Below are 24,337 nucleotides of genomic sequence, written 5' to 3' on the forward strand. Positions count from 1 at the left end.
GGCATAGGTCATAGATGTGGCTCAGATTCAGTCCCTAGCCTGGGAACTTTTTTTGTGGAGGAAGCAAAAAAAAAAAAAAAAAAAAAAAAAAAAAAAAAAGGATTATGTAATTACGAAATTATTGATTCTGATGGTAAGGTCATGGGTATATTCAGAAGAGACATCTAAGTGAAAATTCTAAGGACAGAGTGAGGCAGTAAAAGTGACAGAAACGTGGATGGATAACTAAGTAAAGATAGAGAAGTGAACTAAGCATAAATGTGGAAGCAGTAATGGGAAGTGATGGAGCCAGAAGCATCTTCCCCAGGATGCTGCCACGAAGCCCTCATGGGGAGTCTCAGGTACTTGACTTTAGGGTCTCTTTGCCTTGTCAAACTGAACTAGGTCACAGAACCTGGAATTTTCAGCAGGAGCTGCCAATTTCCTATCCCTTTGTTATTTCCCCATGGCAAAAGGGAAGATTCCTGAGCAAATTAAATTCCTCCAATGGAGGATGGAAGGAGAAACACACAGCACTAGGAAAATTGCCAAGTTTTGAAGCCAAATCTCATGTCTAACATGGCCTTAGCAAACATTGGCTTGGCTTCTGAACGACACACATGCACACGTGTGTACACACACATACAAGTGTGAGGACTTGGTTCAGCCCAGCATTTGGAAACCCTCCAGGGCCAAGTCGCTGTGGGTTCCAATCCCAGGAGAATCATGTGCTAATTTTACCCATGGGCACATCACTTACCTTCTCTGTGTTCTGATTTCTAGTGCAATCATCTATCTCCTCCATGGGGTTTTCCAAGATTTCATTAGCCAACAGAGTGGGATTTCAAGGCTTCTCCAAGGAAATAAAACTCAAAATCCCCCAGCCAAGATAAGAATTGCCAGACCCTTATCATCCCATATGTCTCACTATAATTGTTACAATGTTCCTAAGGACCTACCCAACCCAGCATCTTGTCCTCTTCCTGCCCCCTAACTAGGAATGGTATGTGGCCCACTCCTCACACTGCCCCTATAAGGGTAACATATGTCCCCAACCAACCAGCAACTATATCCAAAGACCCCATCCTTCCCCAGCCAAACAGCAAGTATATCAGAAGACCTCATTCTTCCCCAACCAATCAGCAGGTCAACAGGTATATGGCAAGACCACTCCTTGCACTCCTTTGTCTTTGGAATATAAAAACAGATTCGACCATGCACCCAGGGTGGGCTCCCCCTGATTATCAGGAAGTCAGCTTGCTGTGTTAACGGTGTCTCTTGCCTCAATAAACTTGTCTTTTCTACACCTTGGTTTAAATCTGGAAAATTCTTTTTTCCATCCGCGTGCAGAGACCACAACAAACAGCAGTCCTTATTCTGAATTCCTTCTATATGCTGAGCTACGTTGATCTCCACAGCAAATCCTTAGCAAGATCCAAATCACTGGGATGCAGGAGAATCAGCCTTAGACTGAAAATCTGGAGATGGGAGGTGAGGCTGTTACCTGCTCACAGAATGAATGTAAGTCACATACCACCGCTGGCCACAAGCTCATCCTGGCCAAATGCTGACATTGGAGTTGACCTGAGGTTTTTCTCAATAGGCTCTGCGGTACCCACTCCAGGAGGAAAGAGTTGGGAGGAAGTCACCTCCATCCAAATTTATTATCATCATCATCATCATTATTATTTGTCTTTTTAGGGCATCACCTGCACCCATGGATGTTCCCAAGCTAAGGGTTGAATCAGAGCTGCACCTGCTGGCTTATATCACAGCCATAGCAACACAGATCCGAGCCACATATGTGACCTACACCATAGCTCACAGCAACACTGGGTCATTAACCCACTGAGCAAGGCCAGGGATCAAACCTGAATCCTCATGGATATGAGTCGGATTTGTTTCTGCTGAGCCACAGTGGGAACTCCTCTTTCCATTTAACAGTGAAGCAAAACCTCTGATCCTTGTGGGCATATGTTTTTCTAACTTCTGGAGAGACATGAGAGAGAAAGACAGGGACTGAGAGATAATTCATCCCTGGAAAGAACTCTGGAAGTCCAGGTTTTCAGACATTTGAGAAAAAACATCTTTGATTATCTCCGTAATGATAACATTGGTTTTCCTTCTCCTTTCTTTCAATGACCCAGTTCTCTTTCCTCCCAAGTGCCCCATCCTGTTCCTCAAAGAAAAGGTGACTTTTTTTTGTTTGTTTTTGTTTTTTTTTGTTTTGTTTTTTGTTTTGTTTTTTTGGCTTCTTAGGGCTGCATCTGTGGCATATGGAAGTGCCCAGGCTAGGGGTCAAATCGGAGCTACAGCTGCCAGCCTAAGCCACAGCAATGCCAGATCCAAACCGAGTGTGCATGCAACCTATACCACAACTCATGGCAACACTGGATACTTAACCCACTGAGCGAGGCCAGGGATCAAACCTGCATCCTCACAGATACTAGACAGATTCGTTTCCGCTGAGCCACAACGGGAACTTCCAAAATGGTGACTTTTTAAGGATAGAGATGCATTTCATTTCTTGCGTTTCCAGCAAGGGAAAAGGTTGCTGTTTATTTTGGATGGAGAAATTGAAAGACATTTTCTTTTCAAAGACAAATGCCAGGGCTTCTCATTTATGACTTGAGAGAAGTGAGGGTGAATGATTAATAATAAAAAGAAACCCCCCCAAAGCCTTCATGGGCCTTGTCTCCACTCCCCTTCCCAGCCTGAGCATCGGTTAAGCTCTCTGAAGTCTCTGCTCAGCATTGATTATGCAAACCCGGGGACCTAAGATACTCAGACAGGGAAAGGGGTGGGTGTCCGGAGGCCAAGGTAATGAAAACACACTTCATAACACCTCAGTCCTACGCATTACAACTGCCTGTTGGGACGTGAATTCACAGAGCATTGTGGGAGAGCCAGATATTTTCCCCCCAGGCAAGGTTTCTGCTCGCCATTTAGGGTCCCTCAGAGTCCACACTTTCCTCAGCACAGCCCAGCTCTGTGATGGGGCCATCCTCTTTACCTTCCTTCAAATGTTCTGGAAGGCCAACTTTTTTGGGGGGTGCTGCACCCACAGCATATGGAGGTTCCCAGGCTCGGGGTTGAATCAGAGCTGTAGCTGCTGGCCTACACCACAGCAACGTGGGATCTGAGCAGCCTCTGTGACCCCACAGCTCACAGAAATGCCAGATCCTTAACCCACAGCAATGCCAGATCCTTAACCCACAGCAATGCCAGGGATGGAACCCACAACCTCATGGGTCCTAGTTGGATTCATTTCTGCTTCGCCAAGACGGGAACTCCCTGGAAGGCAAACTTGCAAGCCACTGCCCAACTTTCAAGAGCTGAGAGATGCCTATGTCCATTTTTAACCAGCATGTTAAATCTTCTCTAAAGAATGATTTTGAATGGAAACTTTTTATTGCTCAGTGAACAATGAGCTGATCTTCCAAAGAGAGAGACCTGGGCCACAACCTTTGTCATCTCGGCACCATCCTTAACCTGCAGTGAAATTTCAGTTCACCCTAAAGCTTTAAACAGTGTGCTAATATTCGAATCAATTAGGGCCCTGTGGGGTTCCCGGCCACACAAGTCTTTCTGGGTCCCCCATTTCTTGTTTTTAGGGAATAAGCTTCAGCCTCCATGACCTCCCCTGAGTTCCAAAGGGCAGGTTCAAACATTTGCCAATCAGGGAAGGGGGGTGACGCAGAGATATGGGGGGGAGCAGTCAGGCAACAAGTGTGCAGCCTTGGGGCAGGGACCTGATCTCTCCTCAAGGAATATAGATAACAATAGAAACCCTCAACACATGGAGGATGTAAATGAGACGTGCTTTATTCCAGAAAGCAGACCACCAGACCACTGAACACCAGCTTTGAGAACAATGCAAACTTGCCTCTACCCTGATCCTTACTTTTTCACTCCCCAAACTATAAAACCACCTCCCAACCTCTCCTAAGGGGGGCACCGTCTTTAAGGCATCAGTCTGCTATGACCCTCCTTTGCCTGGTGAAGCAATATAGCTATTTTTTCTCCTTCACCCCAAACTCTCTCTACATTTTTTGCTAATTTGACACCAGTGAACAGAGGCCGAGTTCTGGCAACAATACCACGGACATGTGGAGGGGGAAATAACCAAAATAATAATAATAATAATAATAATAAAGGAAATCAATTATAATTCCACCAATGCAAGTTTTACACAAGTAAGTGTAAGGTGAATTTCCTGCCCTACTTTTAAATATACATTTGTGAAAAAGAAAAAGGAGTTCCCATCGTGGTGCAGTGGTTAACAAATCTAAGAACCATGAGGTTGCAGATTCAGTCCCTGGCCTTGCTCAGTGGGTTAAGGATCCGGTGTTGCCGTGAGCTGTAGTGTAAGTTGCAGACGTGGCTCGGATCCTTCATTGCTGTTGCTCTGGCATAGGCCGGTAGCTACAGCTCCGACCCCTAACCTGGGAACCTCCATATGCCGCGGGAGCAGCCCAAGAAATGGCAAAAAGACAAAAAGAAAAAAGAAAAAAAGTGAAGTCATGCTATAATACTGTCTTGTAACCTGCTCTTTCCCATACAATGTTGTAATATTAATGTGTAACCAGGACAATTGACATTTGGGCCTAAATAGTTCTTGGATGTAGGGACCATTTGAAGATGTTGAGCAGCCTCTGTGGTCTCTGCCCACCACACCCCAGTACCACCTCCCTCTCTCCTTAGCTGGGACAATCTAAATATCTCCAGACATGGATGACTGTCCCCTGGGAGGCAAACTTATTGAGACTTCATTTATTTTTTAAAATTATAATTTAATATTTTTGTATATTTGTATTTATATTTTTGTATCTTTATAGAATTCTTTTAAAAATTATTTTTTTATTATTATTTTTTTTAATGGCCACATCTGTGGCATATGGAAGCGCCTGAGCCAGGGGTCAAATCCAAGTTGCAGCTGCCAGCCACAGCCACAGCCATGCCAGACCTGAGGCACATCTGCGACCTACACCACAGCTAGAGCAGCAACACCGGATCCTTAACCAACCCACTGAGCAATGACAGGGATTGAATCTGCATCCTCATAGAGATGATGTTGGGTCCTTCATCTGCTGAACCACAAGGGGAACCCCATGGAATTCTTTAACATCTGTCCCTCTTACTAGAATATAAGCTCCATGTTGGCAGGGACCAATTTTTTTCTGAAGGGTGTGGGGCTGGGAGAACCATTAAATTACTTGCTGTCGCTGAGCTGACCCTCAATTAGAATTGCCTCATGTTTTGTTTTGTCTTTTTTCCGAGGTACCCTACGACATTCCTCCTCTCCCATCTCTATTCAGTTATGAATCTGACAGCACTTATGGCAATGACCCAGCCAGACAACAGGTTGGGACTTGAACTCACGGGTTTTTTTATGTTTTGTTTTTTGTTTGTTTGTTTTTGCTTTTTAGAGCTGCACTTGTGGCATATGGAGTATCCCAGGCTAGGGGCGGAATTGGAGCTATAGCTGCTGGCCTCAGCCTCAGCCACAGCCACAGCCTCAGCCACGCCAGATCCGAGCCACCTCTGTTACCTACATCACAGCTCACAGCAACATGGGATCCTTAACCTGCTGAGCGAGGTCAGGGATCGAACCGCAACCTCATGGTTCCTAGTTGGATTCATTTCCGCTGTGCCACGATGGGAACTCCAAGTAAAACATCTTTTAAGCAGACTATACTTGAGACAAATACTGACAGCACCATGTGCAGATGTGTTTGTGTGTTTGTGTGTGTGTGTTTACATACATGCAGTTCTAATCGCTGTCTCTTGCTGCTCATCTAGGCCACTCCAGCCCAGTGGTCATGCAGCTTCCCAGGACAGACTAACCAGGACATGGGAAGTAGGACCAGTAGCATTTTCCGTCTGTATGAGCAAAAGTTGAAGTGAATTGTTTCACTTTAAGGAACAAAAATTTGCTGCATTTCCGAAACAAGCTAGTGTAACCACCTGATGGCTGGAATAGCCAGAGAGCTATGTGGCGAGAAGTCGAGAGGCAAAAAGACACCACCATCAGCACCATCAGCACCATCACCACCATCATCTTCATTGTTACGCTTTTCATTTACACTTTTGAGAACTTACTGGATACCAGACATTACGGTGAGTGACGGCTATTTCCATCCATGACTCTTTAAAGCCAAGTAATATTCCTATTCCTATTCCTAAATGGGTACTCATATATTGCCCATTTCCCAAAGAGAGATTGAGTACCTCGCCTAAGGCCACATGGTTAGGAATTGGCATTCAAAGGCAAGCTTCAAGGCCACCTTCAGGCACACAGGGACCCTAGAAGTTTGAATAAAATCATCAGAGGGGAAGGCGGCTGGCTGTGGTTAAACATGTAGGTTAACCTACAAGAAATGGGCTGGACATTTTATGTCACTGCTGCCTCTTCCTGGCTGTGTGACCTTAAGCAAGCATCTTAACCTCTCTGAGCCTGTTTCCCTACCTGTTAAAAAGAGGTAATAATACTACTTATCTCTCAGAATTATTGGGAAGATTAAGTGAATTAGTAGAGGTAAAGTATTTATAGCATGCCCAAGATGTGATACTGATTATTATTATTAATATTAGTAGTAGTATAGTCTTTATCACAAAATCATTCACAGAGCACTTAATGTACAGCAGATACTATGCTTAGCATATATCACTTTTATTATGTCATTAACCAGTGAGGCAATTATCAAAGCAGAGTTCATTTAATTATTTCAAGTGGGCATTTTTACATTTTTTTAAATTTTTATTTATTTTTTATTTATTTGTCTTTTTAGGGCCGCATCCACAACCTATGGACGTTCCTGGGCTAGGGGTTGAATGGAATTGGAACTGCAGCTGCTGGCCTATGCCACAGCCACAGCAACTCGGGATCCAAGCCACATCTGCAACCTACACCACAGCTCACGGTAATGCCAGATCCTTAACCCACTGAGCAAGGTCAGAGATCAAACCCACTTCCTCATGGATATTAGTCGGATTTGCTGAGCCACAGCAGGAACTCCTGGACGTTTTTTAAAAAAGAAATTGTACTGTTATTTTTTATTTTTTGGGCCCATTCCTGGCATGCAGAAGTTCCCGGGCCAGGGATCGAACCCATACCACAGCAGTGACCTGAGCCACAGCAGTGACAACACCAGACCCTTTACCCAGCGAGCCACTAGGAAACTTCTATGGATTTTAAGTGAGTCACTAATATCAGTCCAGATCCAAGGGGTGGGAACACAGACCTCATTTTTCTAAGGGAGAAGTATCAAATAATTTAGAGCTATTTAAAAAATCCTCCAGGATGTCCATTTCCCCGTTAGAAAATTAGGGATCTAGATTAACGATTCATAAAGATTCAGCCAGCCCCAGTATGCTTTATGATTTGGCCCTCTAGATGAAAATCTAATTTTCTCATGGTTTCAACCATGAGATATTCAAATTTATTTATGCTTCTCATTTACCTACATAGTACCAGCTCCCTGGACCAGCCTGCGGTGAGAGTCATGAATGGTAGAAGAGTGCGGTAGCTGGGGCTGTGGGCTGTGGAGCCCACCACCTAGGCCAAAATTGGTTCTGTCATTTGCTCAGAGGAGCAACAGGTAACATGCCTCAGTTTCCCCATCTCATAATACCCATGTCCTAGGATTGTGAAGGGTTAAAAGTAGTGACACAGATAAAGTGCTTGGAACAAAGTAAGTACTTAACAAACATCAGCTTTTACTTTTTTTGTCTTTTTAGGGCTGCACCTGCGGCATATGGAAGTTCCCAGGCTAGGGGTGAATTGAAGCCATGGCACAGCCACAGCCACACCAGACAGCACACCAGCACAGCCACAGCCACAGCAGCACTAGATCTGAGCCACGTCTAGCCACCTACACCACAGCTCATGGCAACGCTGGATCCTTAACCCACTGAGTGAGGCCAGGGGTTGAACCTGCAACCTCATGGTTCCTAGTCGGATTTGTTTCCGCTGTGCCACCATGGGAATGCCTCAGCTTTTATTTTTGCCACGGATGGGTTTGCCCTCCGCTGGTGTTATCTTCAGCGGAGGAAGACACTGACCCTATAGGCAAGTAAAAAGCCTGAGGCCACACCGAAAGGTGGAGTCAGAGCCAGGATTCAAAGCCTGATCTTCAGGCACCCAGCCAGGTGGGTCTTCCTCCAGGTTGCAAGATCGTGCGAAGAGCAGTACAGAAGGTGGTCCCTGACTCAGTTGCCCTCAAACCCCCAAATGGCCTGATTGATTTGACAAAGGCAGAGAAGTGCCTTCTGCCTCTCATGTATTCAATCACAGCCTCATTCTTTAGGCAATACACTCAGAAGTGACAGTATTTGGAAATTAGGATCTTTAGGAATTAGCTAAATTGCATATCTTGTTCTCTGGACTTGTGCTTGGCACAAATACTGATTCCTTTGTCCTGGGATTAAAAAAAACAACAACAAAAACAAAAACAAAAAAACCTGTGGTCGGAGGTCTCAATGGCGCCATCTGTTGAGAGAAAATGGCAGAGGCTGTGGAAATAGTGATTTCTCCAGCACCTTGGAGTTTCCTCAGCTTGAGAAACCGTTTCCTAAAGTTAGAACCTACATACCTAGTCTGATGCAAAGACTGAGCATTTCCACTTGGGCTCTTAAGTTGGCCAAGCTTAAAGATATTCTTTGATGATAATCATTAGTGGAGTTCCTGTCGTGGCACAGTGGAATCGAATCCGACTAGGAACCATGAGGTTGCAGGTTCAATCCCTGGCCTGGCTCAAGGGGTTAAGGATCTGGCGTTGCCCTGAGCTGTGGTGTAGGTCACAGACGCGGCTCGGATCTGGCGTTGCTGTGGCTGTGGTATAGGCTGGCAGCTACATCTCCGATTAGACCCCTAGCCTGGGAACATCCATATGCTGCAGGAGCGGCTGTAAAAAAGACAAAAATAAAAATTAAAAAAAATGATAATCATTAGTATTCTATTAACATGTTTGAACGTTTAATGTTCTAGCAAAGTGTATTTTCTTGTTTAATCTTTACAGTAGTAATAGTACCCCCCATTTTATAGATAGGGAAACTGAGCCACCAAGATTTTAAATTCACTGTCCTTACAAACATATATTCATATCAGTCTGACTCAAGTTGCTCACACTTGATTTTTTTTTTTTAGATACAGTTTATAATATTTATACAATATACTGTGTTCATTTACCTTATATAGGTCTCCTCTTTCTTTCTTCCTTCCTCTTCCTTCCTTCCTTCCATCCGTCCGTCCGTCCTTCCTTCCTTGGATGTAAAAGTTTCTTCCAGCCAGATTAAAGGCACCTTGAGGTCTGGAGCTGAGTTGTTTTTCACTGCTGTCTCAGGGTGCAGAGTTATTTTATGTAATAAAATGTAACTCAGAACTTACTCATCATTTCTCTGCTTTTGACAAGGAAATATCGAAGAGTTATATTCCTTTGGACATTTAAGGCAAATTGTCTCCAAATATTCTGTTGGGTTTTTTTTAAATAACAGCAAAAAATAAGGCAATTTATAGTTATTTTGGCAAAAAAGACAGAATTAGTGAAATGCATTGATAACCTCCAATCTCTAGGAAGCCAGAAACTTTAAGTATATCCCCCCAACTTTGACAAGTTGTGAATTTCAGCTGAGTAGCTTTTCATGTTGTTTTCCAAATCACCAAAGTCATTTACAAGCAAATCTACTCTCATCACTTGAATATTCTAAATATAGTCAGCCCTCTGGCCCTGTAGCCAAGGAGTTGGTTGAATCCCGGGATGTGGAAAACAGAGGGTCAACTAAGGGTCTTGAATATTCTCAGACTTTGTTATCTGCCCACATGTATGGAAAGGTGACTGTACAATTTTAAAATCTAGTTACTTGCAGCCGTGATTCCATTTCCCCCTCTTTCATACGTAGACTTTTCTGCCCAGGGGCAGAATAGTGTCAGAAAAAGAGGGGTTAAGATACCTGGTTTTTTTTTTTTTTCTTTAATCTTTTAAACTATGCAGCATACATACATTGGGGAAATGTACAACTTAATGACATTGCTAAGTGAACATTCATGAAACCTTCACCACGATTCTGTGTGAGATGCCTGGAAAGACTCCCTGTAGAACTCTGTGTCCCATCTGTTAGCAAAAAGGATCATCTCAACTGTAACATGTGGTTTTTAATTGCAACATTTCATTTTATCAATTGGAGGAGCTATAACTTATCAAATTCTGCTTTGTTAGATATGTAGGGGGTCGTGGGTTTTTCTCTTTATTATGGAGAAATCTTCAACAAATATAGCTCATCCTCATTCTTACCTATATCCCTAGTGATTGCTTAGCAAAAATTTCTAGGAGTGGAATTTCCAGGTCAGTGGGAATTGCTTGATTTTTAGAGCCTTTACAAGGCATAAAATTAGCATGAAGAAGAAACAAATGATTTTGCCTAAGAAACTTGGGCAATGAAAGACATTTATAAGTATGAAGATGTTGCTCTGGGACATGGGCAGTCAAGAAGAAATCGTGCAGACACAGGATGGGCTATTTTGCAGGCTAAAATTACAATTGGCCATTTTCAAAACTGGTAGTTTCCTTCAAGCTCACTAGCTTCCGCAAGAGGATTTCAGACAGCCTGGAAGGAGAGAACCAGCGTCAAGGAGTCGAAAGCATTCCTGGTAGAGCACCAAGCAGCAGACAAGTTACAAAATAGCTTTTCAAAAGCACTCAACACCCAGCTTAGGGTGAAAAATCTCTTTTCACGTTCACCCAAGCTTTGGCCACTAGAGGGCAATAACAATACATATTTCCAGCCAGTACTGGTGCTGTGAGAATTGGGTTGCTCAGTCTGTTCTTTTCCATCCCATATCCCAGAGATAGGATATAGCCAGAGCTTCCAGACTCCTTGCTGGGAGGGATCCTGAGAACTGGAATATTCTGGGAAACACCTGGTGACTTTAACTATGAAAGAAAGCCTATGGGCATAAGGGGAGAAGAGACAGACTTTGCTCAAAAATAATGATTTTTTAAGTTCAGAATTACTTTTTCCACTTCCGATGAATAAGATTTATCAATGAGTACCATACCACTTGTTAATTTTCTCTCTCTGCTTCACTTTGGCCTCTGATGAGGTACTCTGGGTTTTTATTTCCCCCGTGGTAAAGGAATTTAATAACCTTGACAGCCTAACAGTCAGCCAAACATCACAGTGCCTGTAACTGGAATCGTGCATAATTATTTATAATTTATCAGAAACACCTACCAGCATTTACAAGGCCGAGCTGATGCTCTGGGTCTTGATCTCTAAAAAGCAACTCCAGGAGTTCCTATCATGGCTCATGGGTAACAAACCCGACTAGTATCCATGAGGCCTCACTCAGTGGGTTAAGGATCTGGGGTTGCCGTGAGTTATGGTGTAGGCCTCAGATGCAGCTTGGATCTGGCATTGCTGTGGCTGTGGCGTAGGCCGCCGGCTACAGCTCCGATTCAACCCCTAGCCTGGAAACCTCCATGTGTCATTGGTGTGGCCTTAAAAAAAAGGCTAAAATAAAATAAAATAAAATAAATAATAAAAAGCAACTACAAATCAACCCTCAGGCTTCTGGGAGCTGAGAAATGAGTGGTGCTCAGTAATAGCTTAGAGACATTTGAATGCTTTATAAGTCCCCAAAATGTGGCCTTGCTAATAGCCACTCACAGACCCTGGTCCTGTGTCTCTCACCAAATTGCACACCCAGCCTCACCTGGGAAGACAGAAACACCCACCCAAGTTTATCCCACATCAAGTCAGAGGAGACTTTCTCTGGGCAGGTTCTAGGTTTTCTCATTTACAAGGCTGCCGATTCCAAGAGACTGTCTCCTCAACAAGTGGAGGGGAAGGGAAGAAATCAGTCATTAGCTTTTTAAAAAATTTTTATTAGACTATAGTTGGTTTACAATGTTGTGCCAATTTAGTTATTAGCTTTAAATTGCTTTCCAGCTTTCTTTGTTTTTACATATTTTTTCAGTTTATGGTAGATTTATTTTTTAAATGGAGATATAATTCACCTATAGCAGTGTATTTGTGTCAACTGTACATGCAATATAATGATTTGAGAAATGTGAATATTGCCAAATGATCACAATAAGTTTAGTGACTCTCCATCACCTAACATTGTTACAAAATTTTTTCCTTAGGGTAAGAACTTGTAAGATCTACTCTCTTAGTAACTTCCAAATTTACAACACGATATTATTATTATTATCATTATTTGGGGGGAGATCTGCAGCATACAGAAGTTCCCAGGCCGTGCCACAGCAGCAGCTGGAGCCACAGCAGTGACAACGCTGGCTCCTTAACCCACTGAGCCACCAGGGAACTCTTACAATATGGTATTGACTAAGGGTGATCACAGTGCTGTATGTTACCTCTTCAGGGTTTATTTATCTTAAGACCTTTTGACCATCTTCATGCATTTTGTCCACGCCCCAATCCCCTCCTCTGGCAACCACCAATCTGTTCTCTGGATCTGCAATTTTGTGTTTTGGGGTTTCTTTCTTTCTTCCTCCCTCTCTCTCTCCCTCTTTCTTTCTTTCTCTCCGATTCCATAATATGAATGAGATCATGCAACATTTTCTTTCTCTGTCTGACTTATTTCACTTAACCAAATGCCATCAAGGTCCATCCATGTCCTGCAAGTGGCAGAATTTCCTTCCAGCTTATTTTCTTACTTATAAAAGATGCCTGGAATTCTAAGATTTTCCCCCAAATCAGGCCTAAAGAGGAGGTGCACATAGAGAAGTTTTGAGGCAAGATTTGGAAAATCGGGGTGCACAGCCTTTTATGAGGCTCTTTTATTCGCAAACAACGTAGTGCCGTGTCCACAAAGCTGCTCCTCCCTCTCCCACTTGGCTGCAAAGCCGTATGTCTTCTTTGTAATGTTCTCCTCATTTATCCTCAAGGAGCTTCTGCCCCTCTGAGGTTGAGCCTCTTTAGTTATCAGCAGACCACAGGGGCCTGATAACTTGGGAAAGGGCACGTTTCAAATGGAAGTCACCGATCTTCATAACTTTCCATCGTGGAAGGAGAAAATGCTTCGGCAAAGATAAATGCCTCTGGTTTTAATTCGGCCCCGACATCCATCTTGGCAAAAACTAAAACCGGTTTGGAGAGATTAAAAACGTGGCACGGAGGTTAGACAGTTGTTCCTGCGAAGGAAATTCTGTGCAGAGATAAGCCTGGTTCTTTGGAGCCCAAGATGTTTTGACTGCTAATACTTTGATTTTCTTTGCATCCTTTTCTTACAAGACATTTCTCCTCTATGTCTTCCCTTCCTTGTTTGAATGTTTATCCACTGAAAGGCCTAGTTCTTTAAACCCATAACAAACCTCTCCTATTGCTCTTGGCTGGAAACTTCTGAGAGAGAACTTGATAGAGGCTTTGTTCCGAGAGCCAGCATGGGAACTCCGAAGTGGCCAGGCAGTACCTTCCCACCCCACTGGAGCCCAAAGAGAAAGAAGCACATTTAACCCCAGAGCCTCTGCCCACCCCCTCCCTTTCCTCCCCTGCCCAGTGTTTTGAATCTGCTGAGTGTTGTGTCAATGTTGGTTCCTAAGTTTGTGGTTTCTCCGAGGAGTTCAAAGGCATCGCCTGATATTTGGATGGAGCTAACTCAATGGAATGTCTTGATCGTGTCTCTCAGAAACACACTCTACTATGAGGCAACAGGTCAAGGATGGAGTCCAGAAAAATCAAAGTCTGCCCAGATTATTTGGGAGAACTTTTCTCATATAAGACTGGCCTTCAAAACCACTGGTCGGAGGAAGTCATCTTTGTGGCTTCCCTCTACTCTTTTGGATGCCTTTGTGTGGTTAAATCTTCCAAGAAAACTGGTCTTAGAGACTCAGAACCTGATAGTCCAACCTTTCAACAGAGAAGTGCCCAAGTTAGAGGCTACAGAGCATTTTAATATAAATTGAAATTTTAGTGCATATTCCGCTGCTGACACTTAGAACGCAATGGCCACGCATCCACTGGGATCCTGGTAAGAATGACGTAAGAAAAGTCTATTAATTATTTATAGGATCACATATATGTTTAATTAAAAGTTGGCAACTAGGAATTACCTCATGGCTCCTCCGCAGGTTAAGGCTCAGCATTGTCATGGCTGTGGCTCTGGTTACACCTGTGGTGTGGGTTCGATCCCTGGCCTGGGAACTCTCACGTGCCATGGGAATGGCCAAAAAAAAAAAAAAAAGTAGACAAATAGACCTGAGATGCAAGCACAGAATCTAAAGAGCCAAAGTGCTTTGCCCATCGGTATTTCATAACTGCTCATGGTGATGGCGGTGATGGGGATGATGGTGGCACTGACGGGGTGGTGGTGACGGTGCTGGTATTAATGATGATGGGAATGATGGCTGTGGCAATGCCAATCGCGGGGATGGAGGTGAGGACGGAGATGGAAACTAGATCCCAAGAGGTGAGGATCCCAAATCTGCATTTTCCTGCGTTTCCCTAACTCTTAAAGTATTACAGCCTCTATTTTAGCCAAGGATATTAGACATAAACGGTGACTCAAAGGAGAGCACACAGAATGTTGTAAGGATGGTGTCAAGCTTTCATAGCTCATGCATCAAGTTTATTGTGCTGTTTTGCCAACGGAAACAATAAGCTTCCTGAAGCCAATGTAGAAAATACATCGTCAGGAGTTCCTGTCGTGGCGCAGTGGTTAACGAATCCGACTAGGAACCATGAGGTTGCGGGTTCAATCCCTGCCCTTGCTCAGTGGGTTAACGATCCGGTGTTGCCGTGAGCTGTGGTGTAGGTTGCAGACGCGGCTCGGATCCCAAGTTGCTGTGGCTCTGGCATAGGCTGGCAGCTACAGCTCCGATTCGACCCCTAGCCTGGGAAACTCCATATGCCACGGGAGCGGCCCAAGGAATAGCAAAAAGACAAAAAAAAAAAAAAAAAAAAGAAGAAAGAAAGAAAATACATCGTCAAAGGGGAAGTAGCAAGTAGAGGTGGGAGATGAGATTTTAGGACAGGTTTGCTCCTGGCTTGTAACATTTATGTTTTATATGAAGAATTTACCCCAGGCTGATTTTATCTTTGCAGATGGGAGAAATTTAGGGTATCAATAAAAGCTCTTCTTTTAATGATTTAATAACCCTGTGATATGTATATACTCATCCTATTATTGTAGATGAGAAAACTGAGCATTTAAGCAAATAAATGGCAGAGCTGGGATTTGAATCCAGGTCTCTGACTCCCCTGGTGCAACAATATATGCTAATGTCTTCTAAGGACGGCCCTTAGGATCATTAAGGGAATTCTGTCCTCAAGGATGATACGTCAAGAAGCCTTAAACATGGTCCTCTAGTGGTTTTTATAATTCAAGCTTCTTGGCCCATTTCATCCTCAGTTTCATTCCAAAGCAAATGTTGCTTTAGTGGGATTCTAGTGAACCTGGGATCTAGTCTTCCAGAATCATAGGCACTTAAGAATTGAATACGTTCTTGGTAGGCTTCTACGCCAAACTCTTCCTGTTTTTTTTTTCTTTTTGGCCGCACCTGTGGCATATGGAAGTTCTCAAGGCAGGCATCAAACTGTGCCACAGCAGTGACAAAGCCTGCTCCTTTAACCGCTAGGCCACCAGGGAACTCCTCCAAATTCTTAGTGTAAGAATTTCTTTTTAACATTCCAGATAGATGGTTCCACTTGGTTTTCAAATATTGCCTCAAAAGGGACCTCTTGCTCTCCCAGGCAGCCTCTCCTTTATATCTATACTTTAAAATACCCTAGCTTCTTCTTTTTTTTCTTTTTAGGGCCACACCCGCAGCACATAGAAGTTCTCAGGCTAGGAGTCAAATCAGAGCTGCAACTGCCGGCCTACAGCACAGCCACAGCAATGCAGGATCTGAGCTGCATCTGTGACCTATGACACAGCTTGTGGCAATGCTGGATCCTTAACCCACTGAGTGAGGCCAGGGGTTGAACCTGCATCCTCACAGACACTATGTCGGGTTCTTATCCCACTGAGCCATAACGGGGACTCCAAACACCCTAGCTTTTAAAACCTCTATCACATGTTGAATCCCAATTGATCCCCGTGTAACTTTCATCACCTATACGGGGTGATATTCTTTTTTCTTCAGCAACACAACTCTTTAAATATTTGGGGCTGCCATCTTTTGTCCCCAGAATTAACAGCCACAAGTGACTTCATCAGTTTGTTCCAAAATCTCTTCATCTTGTTTTTTCCCCTCCTACACAAACAGAAGAGCCCCAGACCTGAATCCTACAGGTGCTCCAATCAAACAGAACTTTAGCTGAGGAGCTCCTGTTGTGGTGCAGCTGGTTAAGTATCTGGCATTGCTGCAGCTGTGGTGTAGGTTGCAGCCAAGGCCTGGATGCAACCCCTAACCCGGGAACTTCCATATGCAGCCAAAAAAAAAAAAAAAAAAGAGAGAGAATCTTGGCCAAGATGCTATTCTGTGAGAAAACCATAACACACCCTTGAGTTATTTTTAAACCGATTTGTTGAGATATAATTTACATACCATGTAACTCACTCATTGAAAGTGTACAATTCAGTGGTTTTCAATATAGTCATAGGTATCCGCAACTATCACGCTGGTCAGTTTTTGAATTTTTTTTTTTTTTTTTTTTTGGTCTTTTTGGTCTTTTTGCCATTTCTTTGGGCTGCTCCTGCGGCATATGGAGGTTCCCAGGCTAGGGGTCTAATCGGAGCTGTAGCTGCTGGCCTACGCCAGAGCCACAGCAACGCGGGATCCAAGCCGCATCTGCAACCTACACCACAGCTCACGGCAACACCGGATCGTTAACCCACTGAGCAAGGGCAGGGATCGAACCCGCAACCTCATCGTTCCTAGTTGGATTCGTTAACCACTGCGCCACGACAGGAACTCCTGAATATTTTCATTGACTCCAAAAGAATACCAGACCCCTTGGCTACCCCTGTCCTGAACATTTTATCTGAATGAATCATATAATGTGTGGCCTTTTGTGTCTGGCTTTTTTCACTGAGCACAGTGCTTTCAAGCTTCATCCATGTTGTAGCCTGTCAGTACCTCATTCCTTTTTACAGCTGATCAACAATCCATTGTGTGGATAGATCACATTCTGTTTATCCACTGATCAACTAATGGGCATTTGGGTTGTATCCCCCAGAGTTTCTTGGTTGTCCTTTATTATTGGTGGGTTTCAGTCACCCAGAACCCCAAGTCACAGCCACATCTACTGTGTTGAAGCCACTTGTCCACCCTATACTTTGACAATAGATTAAAAAAAAATAAAAGTGAGTTTAAACCTCCCATAATACTGTGCCAGCAATGTTTCGAATTTTAGATTATTTTCGAATCATCCAAATTTAAGGTATCCTTTCCAATTTGATGCCACCTCCAAAAAAGTCTGTCTTTAGGGTTACTATCAGTAATAAAATGGACCAAGAGGGTCCAAGAACAGAGCTGGACTCTGAAACAACGTTTTCCCAAAGTCAGTTGCCTGGATACTTAATTCCATGGGGTATCAACAGACATCTTGCAAAAGGAGCTCATTCACCCAAAGAGCATGGACCACTCCAGACTGTTAGTTCATTTCTATTTAGTGACCAAATCAGGCTGTGTTTTCAAGGCATTGGTACGCTGTGGGTCCGGGGGTGGGGGGGAACACAGGGATTCAGGTGGCTGCTTGCACAAGGCTAAGCTGAAGGGTGCTCCCCATTCTCCCTCTCCCAGGCCAGCAGAGCAAAAGCCTTGGGTAGATAGGAGCTTTCTGGAAAGAAGCTCCTTATCATTACTCTCTACAGGTCATGGGACACATCTTCCATCATCCCACAGAAGCCGGTGCCATTGTCCAACGGGACTTTGGCCCGGAGAAAATTAGAATCGTTTTCTACTCGATTATCCATCCTAAGAATCCTTGGGGAGAGAATGAAGAATGGCTGTGTGGGCATAGGAGAGCGGCCCCTTCCGGCCCTTATGCACCACATCCACTCACCCCACTTCTCTTTGCTTTGACAGACAGAACATTCACCCCAATAGCAGAGAAGCCAATGTGGGGATGGTATTCTCCAGGAGGTCTTTGTTTCATTTCGGGTTTAAGTCAGAAAGGATCACACAGGCTCTAGGACCCCCTGGCTGTCTTTAAAGAAAAAAAAATTTTTTTTCCAATAAAAGATCAAAGATTCAAGGGAAAAGGATGGGAGGGAAGAATCATGGCCGAGCATGGGGAGAAATGTTCATGTGGCTTAGAAGGCAGCCAGCTTAATACTTTCTTTTCTTGGGATTGTTTTTTTCCCCTCCTAGACCTCAGCTGTCTCCTCATCATTATCTAATCATTGCAACATTTGGAAAGTACATTGCCACAGTTTATAAATCGCTTGCACATATATATTCTCTCTCTGTCCTTCTTTGCTGTCTCTCCATCTCTCTCTGTCTTTGTATCCTTCTGTCTCTCTGCATTTAGACCCTCACAATAACCTTTCCAAAAAACAGTATGGGACTTTTTACAGAGGAGCAAACTGAGCTTCCAAGACAGGAAAAGCCTCCACCCCTCACCCCCAATGAAAACCCCCAGCTAGCAAAGTTGGCAGAGGCGGGCTTTGTTGATTGGATTGGATCCTAGCATTTTTCTCTCTGCTCCACCAAGTTAGCCCTTGGAGACAGAATTCTGGAACCTCTGGGCTTCGGATTGGGTGGATCAGCTAGTTACTGAGACAAAGACTCTCAAGGAAGCCTGAAAGTCTCTTTGCCGTGATTAATCCTTGACGGTATACATGGCTTCCTCCCCATCCCAAACCAGCCATCTAGAGAAAATGATCAGGTTTTATTTTGTTTTCTTGCTCTGTTTGTCTGACCTGCTTATCTTGCCTGCTTTAAAGTTGGGTTCTAAATGTGCATGATTAAGGGTGATTAGAAGACTTGGGGACATCCTCTGTCATTAGTTAACACTTTAGAGAGGGTCTTGGTTCCAGGCCGTGGTGCGCGGGCCTTTGCACATACATCATGGCTGCCAACAGGAGGCCCCGCCCTCTGGCTCCCCTCGCCAGCATCTGCCTCCGAACCGGCTGCAGATCCGAGGGGTCGGAGACGAGTTTAATTTAAAGATGAGCCCCCCTTGCTCTGCCAAAGGAAATGGCGTGTCAGCTACGTCAAAAATAGATACTGTTGTGCAGATATATGGATGGGGAGGTGGACGCCGCCCCTGTCATTCATTACCTGGATTGCCTTTAAACGTCAAAACAAATCCTTCTCCGGTCCTTCTCCAAAACTTAAATCATCAAGAGAGACAGGGTCAGCCTCTGGAGCTTGGAATGCTGGAAGGGAGGGGGATGGGTAGGCGATGAGGTGCGGAGGGTGGGGGAGGCTGCCTGTGTTTCTGGGGCTCTGCATGTGCGTCTGTCCGCAGAGCAAAGATTTCCCCTGCTCTCCTCTGCAAGATCGTGAAGACTGGAGCCTGCCCCGACTGCTCTGAGATTTATTTCACAATTCCAGACGAGTGCCTCTGGACGTGTAAGTATCGATGTGGATTTGTGTAAAAGCAGCCACGGATGCTATGTATCAATATTAACAGCCGATGTGGGTGGTGAGTAGAAGCATGACACATATAGCACAAATTACACCAAGTTACACCAGCCAGTGCGAGGCAGCTGACGTTCAGCTCTTTTCATACTAGAGCAACCCTACGAGGTGGATTATCCCCATTTTATAGACCAGGAGACCGAGGCTCCAAGAGGTAGGGGGACCACTCAAGGTTGAACAATATCTAAGGGTTGGGACTTGAAATCCCTCAGTCTTAGACTCCACGAGGGGTTTTGGGTACCTGATCAAAAGGCTTAAACTGTAGCATATGAGGGGGGAAATGCAATGCTTAGTTTATATTGGTCTGGCTGCGTTAAAGCCAAAAGATTAAACAAATCATAATAAGTAAAGTGATTTAGCCTGTTCAAAAAAAAAAAAAAAAAATCAGGGAATTCTCTTTGTGGCTCAGCGTGTTAAGAACCTGACATAGTGCGGGTGTAGGTGGCAGATGCGGCTCAGATCCTGTGTTGCTGTGGTGTAAGCTGGCAGCTGCAGCTCCTAGTCAACACCTAGCCTTGGAACTTGCATATGCTGCAGGTTCGGCCCTAAAAAGAAAAAGAAAAAATGAAAGAAAGAAAGAAAGAAAGAAAGAATGAATGAATGAATGAAAGAAAGAAAGAAAGAAAGAAAGAAAGAGGAGTTCCATCGTGACTCAGTGGTCAACAAATCCGACTAGGAACCATGAGGTTGCGGGTTCGATCCCTGGCCTTGCTCAGTGGGTTGAGGATCCAGCATTGTCGTGAGCTGTGGTGTAGGTTAAAGATGCGGCTCGGATCCCGAGTTGCTGTGGCTGTGGTATAGGCTGGCAGCTACAGCTCCAATTGGACCCCTAGCCTGGGAACCTCCATATGCCTTGGGCGCGGCCCTATAAAGACAAAAAAAAAAAAAAAAAGTCAGTCCCGTCCTCTACCCATTAAATGTTGGTAGCATCCACACACTGTTTGCTTCTTCCCCCTGACCTCCATCTTCCCCGCCAATGGTGACAACCAAAAACATCCCCAGACATCGTTTGATATTCCCTGGGAGGACAAAAATAATCCTGGGGTTGAGATCCATTATTCTGGAGAAATCCTCTCTTGTTTGTTTTTTCCCATCCCTCATCTGGGTGCTTTTCTGGAACTTCTTCACATCACGTGGCCAGTGGAATCTGGTCCACTCAGGGAAAAGTCCTCTCAAGGAAATATTTGTATATTCGTTCAAGACAAAGTCACTTCCTATTGACAGATCCATTAGTGACCAGAATATATTAAATCTTTATTGCGTGATTACAGAAGCATGATATGTTTTTGGGTTTAAAAAAATAGAACATTACAACCATGTGTGACTTATACAGTGAAAGTTCCTTGAATCCCATCACCTTAAAAAACCACCCCGAATATCTGATCCAAAGACATATGCACATATGAACACAGCATGTGCAACCATATGCATCTGTATTGAAACAAGAGCTTACTATGGACATTCTTTAGCAACTTTCCCCCTACTCGATCAGGGTGTCTTGGGTATTTGTCAGTTCTTGCCACAATAACGCTGCATAACAAAACTATCCCCAAACTCAGAGGCTTAAAGCAACAACAATCATTTATTCTCAAGTTGACAGGTCTGTGGGTCAGCTCCCCCTCAGCTGGACTTCAGGCTCCAGTTTGAGTCTAAGTGTGGTTTCTCTGGACCATTCAGGGCATGTGATCTGCCCCATGTATCTCATTCTGGAGCCCATGCTGAAGGGGCACCAGTTACTTCAGGCATGCTCTTTTCATGGCCGGTCACCAGCATGTAAAAGAACAAGGCCAAGTGCACGAGCACATTTGGAGCCTTTGTGTGCCTCCCATGGGTCAAGACAAGTCACATGGCCAAACCCTCCCACCTAAGTAATGAGATATGAGACCATGGCAAGGGTGCTTGTGTGTGATAGTGCCACAGGGGACCATCGAATCATCAGGACCAAACCTTTAACTCCTGGACTTGTGAGAGATGTACAGACATGAATGTCTTATCATCCATCGATGATTCCAGCCTGGGGCTCAAATCAGCCCTCCCTCCGCCAATATTCTGTTTCCCTGTAGCTTCCTGGCCAATATTGGTACTCATAGAATCTCTCCTCAGAGACGAGTTCCATGACATTGGGCAAGTTATGTAACATCCCTGTGCCTCGGTTTCCTTATTTTACAAAATGGGTAATAAAGACATCTCACTTGCAGGACAGTTGAGAGGAAAAAGGTGACAACTTAGCCACAGTTACTGGTACACAGTGCAGGCTCAAAAATTGCAGATATTACAGCATTTTAATGGCATATAAAAGCCTCTGGACCTGGAGTCAGAATTCCTGCAGTTACCTCCAGGCATAACAGCCTTGTCACCTGAAGCCTATCATACAGTTTCCTCATCTCTGGAATGGAAAGAGCGTTCCCTGACCTGCATCTTTCCTGGGATGAATCAAGAAACTGAATGTGATGATGGGAGTGAAATTATCATAGAACTACTCCACATCCACATCAACTTGTTATATGCATTTATTTTCTTTTTTCTTTTTTTGGCACATGGAAGTTCCTGGGCCAGGGACTGAATCCTCAGCACAGCGGTGACCCGCATCATGGCAGTGACAACCCCAGATTCTTTTTTTTTTTTTGTCTTTTTAGGGCCACATCCATGGCATATGGAGGCTCCCAAGCTAGGGGTCCAATCAGAGTTGTAGCTGCCGGCCTACACCACCGCCACAGCAATGCCATCCAAGTCACATCTGCGACCTATACCACAGATCACGGCAATGCCAGATCCTTAACCCACTGAGCAAGGCCAGGGATCATGGTTGTCATGAGAATTTGTTTCCGCTGAGCCATGACCGGAACTCCAACCCCAGATTTTCAACCCACTGAGCCACCCAGGAACTCTAGGAATGGAAAAAAAAATTTAGCACCTAAGTTCCACCATCCAGAGATAACTTCTGTAAGCTTATTAGTATAAAGCCATAGAGATAGGTCTTTTTTCCTAATGAAATTAGGATCCTAGGATGTATACTATTTTACAAGCAACCCACGCCCCCACTAACAAATAGACTTCTTTTCTTCTCTCTTTTTAGGGCCATATCTGAAGTATAGGGAAGTTCCCAGGCTAAGGATCAAATCGGAGCTGCAGCTGCTGGCCTACACCACGGCCACAGCAACGCCAGATCAGAGTTGCACTGTGATCTACACCACACTGATCGAGGCCAGGGATCAAATCCACATCCTCATGAATACTAGTCATGTTCTTAACCCTTTGAGCCATGATGGGAACTCTGGGGCTACTTTTTTGTGTGTGTCTTTTTAGGGCCACACCTACCACATATGGAAGTACCCAGGCTAGGTGTTGATTTGGAGCTGCAGCTGCCAGCCTATGCCACAGCCACAGCAACCTGAGTGGGATCTGCGACCTACACCTCAGCTCACAGCAATGCAGGATCCTTAACCCACTGACTGGGGCCAGGGATCAAACCGGCATCCTCACTCATGGACGCTAGTTGGCTTCATTACCGCTGAGCCACAACAGGAACTTTAGGGGGGCTACTTTTTAAGTTAGCCCAGATTAGCCTGGATCCTTGGAATCGTGATGCGGCCAGTTTGCCCTCCACATCGATCCACTTGCCCTCTTATTTGCAAAGGATCATTGTTTCCATTCGAGAAATGCTGAAGTAAGCAAGGCAAGGAAGAAGGTCAACTTTTGCCGAGTGAAAGAGTTCACCCCAACTCCCCTCCCCCAAAGTGAAAGGGAAAACCCTCACTGAAGTAAGTCAAATACACTTGGAGCTGCCCACCCCATCCCCCCAGGAGACACCTCCTGATGTGGTGACTTCATAAGCCAGGGAGCACTGGGGAGAGAGTCTGGGATGATGTCACCTGAACGCTGGAACGTATTTATGGCTTCCTGCCCACAGCTACCTTTCACTTCTTCTCTTTGGGTAAATACATCAAGAGGCCATCCCAGTAAAGCTGGAGAGTGCTGGCTGAGTGGTTTATGGTCGTGCCTAAGCCAAGAGGTGTGTTTGCAGGCCTGCTTGGCAGATCCCTGGGTGTGAGTTTCTAAGATACTGGGCCCTGGACCCCCAACCCAGGATATCAAGGAGTCTGCTTTTGTCTCTTCCAGGATGTTTCCTTCCCAGCCCCTGTCCTCGATGTCAGCAAAGCCACTCTCTCCACCCAATCCTCCACCTCCCCAGCGTCTGTCTTTCTTGATTAACAGCCAAAGGAAGAAGCAAACCTCTCCATCAGCCTCCCCTGGACCACATTCAAAAGCCCTTCAGCTCACACCTCAACCCCATTGACCTTTTGACTTTTGATTTTGAGGGAAATGAAGGTAAAGCAACTGAATTAGACCTCGGAGGCAGTTTAGGGAAGGGTGGGGAGGGTTTCTTGGGAGATGGCAGGGAAAGGGTGGGGATAAGGTGGGGGAGAGGAGGACTGAAGCCAGAGATCTCAGGGAAGAGATCTCTCTTGGAAGACTTTGCTGCTTCCCACCCCAAGCTGGGTTCGCTCTCCCTTCTCTGTGCTCACCTCTGTCACAGCATCTGTCACACTGCAAAATGACACACCATGAGATGCTTCATGGGGACCATGGGCCTGCACATAATAGGTAGTCATTACTTTCTTTCTTTCTTTCTTTCTTTCTTTTTTTTTTTTTTTTTTCTTTTTGGACCGCACCCACCACACATGGAGGTTCCCAGGCTAGGGGTCGAATTGGAGCTGTAGCTGCTGGCCTAGGCCACAGCCACAGCAACATCAGGTCTGAGCTGTGTCTGGGACCTATACCACAGCTCACGGCAACACCGGATC

This window comes from Sus scrofa, chromosome 14, assembly GCF_054392235.1.
Source record: "Sus scrofa isolate SSC_HxYL_T2T_F1_AM1 chromosome 14, Sscrofa_HxYL_maternal_Yorkshire_Landrace_v2.0, whole genome shotgun sequence".
Taxonomy (NCBI): Eukaryota; Metazoa; Chordata; class Mammalia; order Artiodactyla; family Suidae; genus Sus; species Sus scrofa.